We start from the raw sequence: 7,775 nt of genomic DNA on the forward strand, positions 1-7,775 counted from the left end.
ATATATATATATATATATATATATATATATAAAAGTTGTGAGACCATGTATTACATGGGTTAATTTAAAAAACAAAGTTAAATAAAAAATTCAAAATATTTGACAACTTTGAATTTATAAGAAAATAAGAAAAATAATGAATTATTATAACAGAAATGTTTTTTATCTATTAAATTTAAACAAATAATTTAAATAATAATAAAAAAACTAATGAGCTTTAATTTTGAAAATTTTGAAATTAAAAGGTAAGTTTATTAATGAAATTGATATCCATTTATTACTATATTTATTACAACTATTACATTAAAATATTATGTTGAATTTAATAAAATAGAAAAACTCATAAAATGACATGTGGAAAAAAATTAATTCAAAATAACCACAAAATGACATTTGGCAAATTGAATGAGAGTGTGACAAGTGGCAAAAAAAACCTTCATTTATTAGAGAGGATATATATATATATATATATATATATATATATATATATATATATATCATACATCATACATACTTATAAAGCTATAATTTTTCCTTGAATCTCATGCATTTTAAACCCCCATCAAAATTTGCCAACACCTCATACATTTGAAACCCCCACACCCTTTCACCTTCAAAGTAATGAATCTCATTCATTTGAAACTTCCAAGACTATTCAACTTATATGATTTAATTTGACTTTTGAAATTCCCTTCACACAAATGTAGTTAGCCTATAAATACTTAGTTCTATAGAAACAAATATCCTAAACCAAAACAAAATACTTCGTTTGTCTAATTAGTGATCCTTTGTGCTCTGTTTTGGTGTAAATGAAAGTCTTATGTTGTCAATATAATATTGAAGTTCATTAATCTATAATAAGCAAGGTATGCATTTTGTGTTTTTAATCAAAACAATTGGTTTTTTGTTGGTTTGTTCACATATTGTGTTTGTAATCGTGAATAAAAGTAGCTCTTAGGTTTGGAACTTTCTAACATCTATTTTAAAAATTGACGCATGCAATATTTTATTGACCATACAGGTACGAGCAATTAATTTTTGAAATGCAAGGCTCTACACCATCCATTTCTTATATGTTTATATTATTGGGGGTAAAATTGAATTGGTGAATGGAGCAATCAAGGGTGAGGATTTAACTTCAAGTTTTATAATTCTAACTCTCCTTGAAATGTGATATGCATAATTTGTTGAACTTATTTATAAACACTCTGAGATTTAATGAATATTTAAGTTGAAGATTACCTCACATTTTGAACAATATGCAAGTTTTTGTGTTGAGTTCATATTGCGATGTAGAAATTCACTTTAATGAGCTGATGAGTTTATCGCTTTATGAGGAAATTTGTAGTTTTTAATGAGATGATGCATTGATGTTTTTAAAGATGATGCCAGAAACTTTACCCTTTACCGTTGTTAATTGTTGTAGGTTTGTTGTACAAGTTGTATCTCTTGCTGTTTAATTCTATTGTTGTTATCCATTCACATGTTTCATATTCTTGAAAATGATCAATGCAATGATTTTCTTAAATCAACATTAACAGAGTAAGGAGTCAAACACATTAATTGCAATAAAATAATAATTGGACTTTTATGAAGAAACATATAGCTCGAACATGCTACCTCCACGTCTTAAACCTACAAAAAATTCTTAATAATTAATAATAGAAATGATAATAAATGTTGGAACTATAAAACAAACACCTAATAAGATATATCAATGCCAAGATTGTTAAAATGTGTATTTTTTTAGTTATTCACTAAACTTGGTTTTTATTTTATAATAAATGTCATATTAATGCAAAATATTCATTTGAAAGTTACGGAAACTCTTGATCTTTCAAGTAATTAACCAAACATACTCGGTTTTTTAACTTAATTAAATCATTCACTTTAACCTCCTTAATTTGATTTATTTAATATATTAAAATCAATTATTAGTCTAAGTTCAAACCAACTCTTCATTTTTCAACCAAATATATACATATAACTTATTGGTTAAAATGAAAATGGTTTTAAATCACAACCATAAATCAAAATATCATAAGACTATTTTTCTAATAGTTAAAATTATGTATATTTTTAAATATAAAACCTAAACTGAAATGTATATTTAATTAAACGTCAATGTGAGACTAACCCACTTAGTAGAGGTTTTTCTTTTAGATTGAAGGTCTTGCATTTTAATCTGGACGTTGATGAATTTTATTAACTTGGTCATAGTAATTTCTAACAACTAAACACCCGTTATAAAAATCAAGATTTTAAACAATATAATTGCACACTGCGCAACGCGCGAGAATTCGTCCACTATACTTATAAAGGAAGTATTTTTCCTTTCACCACATTCATTTGAAACTCTCATGACTTTTCAATTTCTTTCTAATAATTGGTTAATAATGTTAAATAAATATCAAACCTAAAGTGTAATCATATATAAACTAAATTTCAATATTAAAAGAATATATTTACTTCTACTTAGAAAGTTATATTTTTAACTATTAACATATTATACTAAACCTATTAGTTTTATTATGATGTTGTATGTAAACCTTTATCATTTTAAAGCTACAACTTTTGAACAATTTGTATAAAATACTTAAATTGTTAATTTAAATATAACATTATAAGTCAACTTAAATAACCCAAAGAATATTTTGTAAATAGTTAAAAATGATAAATTGTAGTGTCTTTCTTATAATGATTATAAGTTTGTTAATAAGGTTAAATAAATATTTAACATAAAGTGTAATCATAAATAAACTAAATTTTAATATTAAAATAATATTTTTACTTCCACTTATAAAGTTATGTCTTTAACTTTTAACATATTATACTTATTTTATTAGATTTAATATGTTGTTGTATGTAAACCATTATCAGTTTAAAGCTACAACTTTTGAATAGTTTGGACAAAATACTTAAATTGTTAATTTAAATATAACATTAGAGTGTCAAATTAAATATAAATTTAAGTTTCAGTTAAAAACCCAAAGAATATTTTGTGAATAGTTAAAAGTGATAAATTGTAGTGCTAAATTAAAAACTAAATTGTAATCTCATTTTAACTAAAATATTTCCTAAATATATTTTTATAATCTATATCATACTATCGTACTATCATACTATCATACGATTATACTATACTTATAAAGGAGACACTTTTCCTATCACCTCATGCATTTTAAACCCCCACACAAATTTCCAAGCACCTCATGCATTTGAAACCCCCACACCTTTTCACCTTCAAATTAATTAATCACATATCATGAAAGGTTTTATAACTTATATAATATGTTTAATTAGAAATTAATGGATAATCTACTATAAAAATGTCATTCTCTTTGAGTAGACACACAAATACAAATCACATACAAAATTCACAAAGAAAACAAGTTTAAATGTTTTGTGTTGGTTTGAGGGCTTTGGACCATTTTTCGAGCCATGTTATTATGTTAAAGTTTTTAATTTGTAAGTTTGTTATATACTAATTCTTTTTTTTATATATATTTTTTGGTTTAGTTATTCTTTTAAAACAATCATTGTATGTTGTGGTTGAAACTTTAATGTAAATTTGATTAGATTCATATTATTGATCATATGTTATGGAAAGTGATACAGATAGTATTTAATTAAATATTGTATATATGTTTGTATGTTTTTGTTGCTTCAAAGTAATAATTAATAAAAAATCATGGATATGCAATATTATACATAATATCCATGTAAGTCTCTTTAAAATGTAAATTGTCTATCTTATCACTTTATATTTTAGTATATATTTAACATTTTAATTATAATAAAAAGTGTCTTTTAAAAGTTTTCTTTCGTTTATTAATAATAATAAGTGGTTTTAAAACCAATGAACCATAATTATAAATAATAAAATCAAATTATAAAAATCATGGATATGTCATATTATCCATGCAAATCTCTTTTGAAATGTAAATTGTCTATCTTATCAGTTTATTATTTAGTGTATGTTTAACACTTTAATAGTAATATTAAGAGTTTCTTAAAAGTCTTCTTTAACTTATTAATAATAATAGGTGGTTTAAAACTAAAGAACAATAACTTTAAATGATAATAACATCAATTTATAAATTACATAACGTCAAAAACAAATAAATTGTATTTTAAATGAACATCATTATTAAAATTAGAAAATAATCGCATAAGTAAAATTTTAAATTAATCAATCATAAAAATTGTTAAAAATAATATTAAATAGATAATTATATTTAATTTTATTAATGATGAATGTGGATTGATGGTAATGAATAATATTTTTCAAAATATTATGTCAAAGTTAATGTCAATAATATAACCATTTTAAACATATATTTTTCAACATTTTAACAATATATTTTTAACCTACGCTGCGCAACGCGCGGGAATTCGTCTAGTACTTACATACTTATAAAGCTAACATTTTTTCTTGAATCTCATGCATTTGAAACCCCCCTTTTTTAACTTCCTCAAACCACATTCATTTGAAACCCCCTTTTTTAACTAATGCAACTCAAAAGTTTTCTTAATTATGATTTAACACTCAAAAGTTTTATAACCTATATTATGTTTAATTAGCATTTAGTGAAAAGTTTAATATAAAAAGGCCAATCTTTTGTGTTATATCAAATCTTACATGTAAGAAGGATGTCATAAGAAAATGAAAAGGAGATTTTTCAATAGGCACAATTCTTTTAGAACGTATTTGCAGTGATGAAGTCTGTAAAAGAGCTCTACAAGTCAAGGTTGTGGATGAATGTATCATTTTTTACTCATAATTTGATCGTGTTATATTTTTTTTCCGGTAATATAAATGAGACCATTCAAAATCATATGTTTAGAGATATTTTGTTTTCTCAAACCATATTGATTTGAAACCTACATAACTTTTTATATTCCTTAATTAAAACCATTTATAGTATTTATAAATTTCCAATAATTTTTTGCATTCTCTTATTATATATGTAGTTATATTAGTACATTTCTCTTACAAAAAGTTGTCATTTTGTTGAAGATATTATGATTCAAAAGTTTTCATATAGTTGAAGCATTCACGATCCAAATATGATGATTTGAAGAAATGAGTTATGTCGAATCGATGGTAATTGTAATATAATTCTTTATATTCAGTTTCTCATTTAATCTTTATATGTGATTTGTGTGTATTACTCAACTTGAATGTGACTCTCCAAACATCAATGTTTTGTTTGGAATATCTTTCTGATTCTTCTTTTTCAAGAAAAATATTTTGATTGCAGGTTAGTGAAGAATTGTCATCAAGTTTCTATGGTTGAATGGTGTTAAATGAAGAAAGAAGATTCAGAAAATAGATATAGGTTTTTTTGTTTGAGCAAAGTTGACGAATGTTAGTTTTTTCTTTTGATTTAAATGTATGTTTATGTATCATTTTTATTTATATATTCAACCACCCAATGCTCTTATTTATTTGATTGTAGTTTTTCTATTTTGATTATGTTTATTTTCTATTATTTTTTTGTTGGGTTATCCTACACAACATATTTACAAGACAATATTTAAAAGATAACATAATTTTTAACATTTTATATGTAATTATGATAGACTTATCATGATATGTTCTTCATATGAACGTAATTTATCCATATTACTACGACAAGAATTACATATGACATTTACGAATATATATATATATATATATATATATATATATATATATATATATTATATGTGATTTGTTTAACATGTATATACACTTATGTATGTTATAAATTTATAATTAAATATCTTTATGTTTAATAATTGAAGGGATTAAAATGATGCATCAAAACCAATTATTTAGACGAATATAATAATAATAATAATAATAATAATAATAATAATAATAATAATAACAATAATAACAATAATAATAATAATAATAATAATAATAATAATAATAATAATAATAATAATAATAATAAATACACATTTCCAAGTACCGCATTCATTTAAAACTCACACTACAACTCAAGAGTTTTATAATTTATGTATATTTATTAGTTACAACTCAAGAGTTTTTAACTTATGATTATTAATTAGTAATCACTAATAACTTTTTATTTTCCTTTCTTTTATAAGGTTGTCAAGTTTTGTATTTGAAGAGATTTGTGATTTAAATATGAAGAGTTAATATAAATGTTATAATAGATGTTTTAGTGTTTTTATGTTATTAAAAGTTGTAGTGTTTATTTTTCATACTTTTGATTATTTGTTGTATATATATCTTTTTTAATACAAATGTTATAATAGATGTTTTTCTATTTTTATGTTAATAAAAGTTGCAGTTCATATTTTTGTTCATACGTTTTGTTACCCGTTATATTATCATTCATTTGATATACAATTTACACAATTTTAAACGGTTTATAAAATTATCAAATAATTGTATATATCACAATGACTTAAAAATTAAACTATAATGTTTAATAACAATAATATGTTAGCTATATGTTTGCTTTACTACTAACATTCTGTTTCAAAGTAGAAATATTAAACAATAATTTGGTAAAAGTTATTATTTTAACTATATAATTCTATTCTCGCGCAACGCGCGGGGAATCGCCTAGTATCATATAAAGCTAGCATTTTTCCTTGAATCTCATGCATTTGAAACTCCCAAGACTATTCAACTTATATAATTTAATTTAGGATTAATTGAAATGTTGTGATTTGTAACTTTCAAACTCTTCAAATCATGTTATTTAATTGACGAGTTAAATGAAATATGTAGCATATATAAGAAGATTGTAGCTTGCATATTGCATGTATGTCAACACAAAATGATCGATTATATTAGTAGAGTTTGAAGATTTATATGAGTGGTTCTATGGATGTAAGAGAGCAATTGCAACTTTTCGAAATGTAAATGAAAATTTGGGGCATGTAAAGTTTTATATATTAACCAAGCTTCAAATTTGGGTATGTGTGTAAAAGTATACTTGAGAAAAAAAATTATTTTATGTGTTACAGATCTTTTTATAATCACAAGATGATGAAGTGAGACTGATAATTACTTCTCATGAGCTTTTGGTAAATCAACCTTAAAGCTATTTATTAGTTAGAGCAATTAACTTTGTCAACATGTATGTATCTTTATGTCGTCTTTCTTTTTTATGTTAAGACAATCCATTTTTCTATCCAAGAGATCATTATTTAACATGTATTTTATGTTATTAGTTACATACTATGTTAGTTTTTATAGTTTATTTTGTTGTAAATAACGTTGATGGAACTTTTGATAATTGATTTTGTTAAATATGATAGGCTTTATTGTTGAAACCCAAGGATTATTTATGTGTTATAAAAATACTTTCATGATGTTCTCACAAAATTTATATGTATATATCCATTTTTAAATGTTTTATAGTAATAAAAATGAGTACTCTATTATATCTTATTACACTAGTCAATTTTTTTTTTCTTATTCGTTGTTCACCATAAAGTTAAAGTAAAAATAAAGAAAATAGTAATACCTTTATAAGAAAATATAAGTGATAAAAGTATACTTCAGGTGTAACACTCCCTACTCCCTAATCCACTTTTAACATTTTTTTTAAATTGATCTTAATACTTAAGAAATGTTATAGCTTGGAATTTCAAATCATTATTTTACTTGGACCCTTCATCCCTTCCAATATTTTATAGCTTTAAGGACAAAAGTAAAAGTATAATACTAAAGTACGAAATTATTTTTTTTAAATATAATAATAAATTTTTTCCAAACAAATAGTTTTTAATTAAGTAAAAATAAT

This window comes from Lactuca virosa, chromosome 3 (assembly GCF_052849685.1).
Source record: "Lactuca virosa cultivar CGN04683 chromosome 3, Lactuca_virosa_CGN04683_v6, whole genome shotgun sequence".
NCBI classification, from domain to species: Eukaryota; Viridiplantae; Streptophyta; class Magnoliopsida; order Asterales; family Asteraceae; genus Lactuca; species Lactuca virosa.